This window comes from Babylonia areolata, chromosome 9 (assembly GCF_041734735.1).
Source record: "Babylonia areolata isolate BAREFJ2019XMU chromosome 9, ASM4173473v1, whole genome shotgun sequence".
Lineage (NCBI taxonomy): Eukaryota > Metazoa > Mollusca > Gastropoda > Neogastropoda > Buccinidae > Babylonia > Babylonia areolata.
The window spans coordinates 26,834,249-26,836,748 of NC_134884.1; the positions used below are offsets into that span (position 1 = coordinate 26,834,249).

The window sequence follows — 2,500 nt, forward strand, 5'->3', positions numbered from 1 at the left end:
ATCTTTAGCGAGCGTATTTGATCTTCAGCGCGCATACAGTATACACACGAAGGTGTTTCAGGCACAATCAGGTCTGCACATAATAATGCTGGTTCGGAAGATAGGGAAAAATCTCCACCCTTTTCCCAACCCAGGTGCGACGGCGATCAAACTCAGGAAACTGGAGCGACAATCCAGCACTCTGTATCCTCCACACTTCCTCCCCCTCACAACTGAACTACCTCACGCCCTCTCTTGTCCATACACCCAAACATTCCTTTCTTTCGTCTCCCCCCCCCCCCCCTCCCATTCAGCCACCTCTCATTCCCTAGCTTTCAACCCCCCCCCCCCCCCCCCCCCAACCCTTACTCCCAATCCCCCAACCCCTTTCCACCCACTTCCTACTAGTCCTACCAGGACATGTATGCATTGTGCTCAGGGGAAAAAATATAAAGGTGAAAATCGTCCAAGTGCTCTTACGACTATCATCGCGCATGCGCTTAAAGGGGGTAGACTCCCCCTGCCCCCTCCACCCCCCCTCCCGTCCCCGCCCCCGCCCCACACACACACACCGGCATGGATTGGATGTTAACCGTGACGCCAATTGTCTGTTCTGTCGAGTGTTGTCCCTGCTCTGTGTGTGTGTGTTGTGTGTGTGTGTGTCGGTCACATAAATTCACAAGGCCAGGAAGCGACTTGTACGCACACAAGTACAATGTTCTCCCGTGTATGTCTGTGTCTCTGTGTGTTTACCTGTGCATTCCAAAGGGGTTTTGTGTCAAGCTGAGACCTGAATGGAGATTTCGTTGACTTTTAGAAGCAGGCATGGTTTGTTATTGTGATTTAGGGTGCCATGCTACGTATGTTTGAGAACATACTGCGCAAGTGCTGGCGCTGTCTTCGATTGCTGTGCGAATACGAGCGAGACAAGCTCGCGGTTTTTGGTGGTGTCCGCTAAAACAAGTAGGTGGATCTTTATTGGTTTTTGTTGTTCTTGTTGTTGTTTTCCCTTTGTTTGCTTTCCTTTTTTTTCGTCTTTCTTTCTTTCTTTGTTCATTTCAACAATGCTGATATCATTCGTTCAACCTTTCTTTGTATCAGAAACTTTCGTAAGAAAAAACACGTAATTTGAATCTTTCCTTTTTCAGTTTTTCTCTTATTTGTTTTGTTGTTTCTTTGTTGTTGTTACTGTCGTTGTTTTGTTGTTGTTGTTTTTTCAAGAATGGGACAGTACAACTTAGACTCAGTTATCATCCACCAGGGAAATGGCAAAAAATAAATAAATAAATAAATAAAATAACACCTTAAGTCTCCTTGATTATTTATTGGGGGTGGGGGCTTGGGGGAAGTGTGTGTGTGTGTGTGTGTGTGTGTGTGGGAGGGTGGGGGCGGATGAGGGGTTGAGGGACTCGAGTTGCAAAACATTGGATTGATTCACACCACTGAGCTTTAATATGATTATTAATTTTCATAATGAAAGCAGAGTTCAGTGGATTCAGATGATTATGTAAGTATTATCGATTATATCGTCATTTTATTTTTTTCTTCCTTAGAACTCTTTGATGAGGAGCATGATTATAATCATAGAGCCACAATAGCATTCTTCTGAACTAGCAGACTCAGTTTTAGTTCAGTTTCCCTCTCTTAACTCTCTCCATACGAACGGTGAAAGAGATGACGTTAACAGCGTTTCACCCCAATTACCATCATCAAAATATTGCAAGCGGAAGGCTTTTATACTGAAGACGTGAATGTTGACAAAGAATACCACAATTCTGACGACGGAAGCTAAAGGCTGGGTCATTCAGACACCCACTGGACATCTGAGGGGTCTGTGTAGAGGAGAAGAGAGGACTGGTCGTACTGAGTGAGTTAAGGCGGGTTCGTGTCCATTTGGCTATAACTGGGTAAATTCATCTGCTGGTCCTTCGTCCACACATCTTTACTTCTACACACCTGCTGGTTTCGTCTGTCCACTCTCTATTCTGTTCCCTTTGAGTTGTGTGACGGTTCCACTCCACTGCACAACTGTCTGGTGAGATTGTTCGTCGGGTTCCTGCGCAGTGGGTGGTGGGTGGGTGAGTGCGTGTGTCAGTGTGTGGGTGGGGTGCCGGGTAGTGGTGGTGTTGGTAGTGGTGAGTGAGTGTTTGAGCTTGTGTGTGCGTGTGTGTGTGTGTGTGCGTGTGTGTGTGGAGGGGGGGTGGGTTCGGGGGGCAGTGCGGGGTGCATACGTGTGTGTGTGTGTGTGTGTGTGTGTGGATGGTCACGGGGATTGGAGAGGTAGGGGGGGGGGGGGTTGGGGAGGATGTGAATGAGTGTGTATGTATATGCCATGTGTGTGTGTGTGTGTGTGTGTGTGTGTATGCATGTGTATGTATGTATGAGAATGTCAGGCATCTGCTTCCCTTTTTTTTTCTTCTTTTTTTTTCAAACAAATGCGATCAAGCGAAAACGGATTAGTCCGCATGTTTTGACAACTCCTTGAAACTAAAATCCGAAACTGAACTTATCCCCCCCCCCC

The 2,500-nt window shown here is 46.6% G+C and overlaps 1 protein-coding gene across 1 annotated transcript in view; it reads left to right on the plus strand.

The window, feature by feature from the left end:
• Positions 1-648: 648 nt before the first annotated feature.
• The window catches only part of LOC143285806 (uncharacterized), a 16,187-nt gene continuing 14,335 nt past the window's right edge, over positions 649-2,500 (plus strand). The window contains exon 1 of the mRNA XM_076593234.1: positions 649-942. The gene's annotated coding sequence lies outside the window, so the exon portion shown is untranslated. The remainder of the gene's footprint in view (positions 943-2,500) is intronic.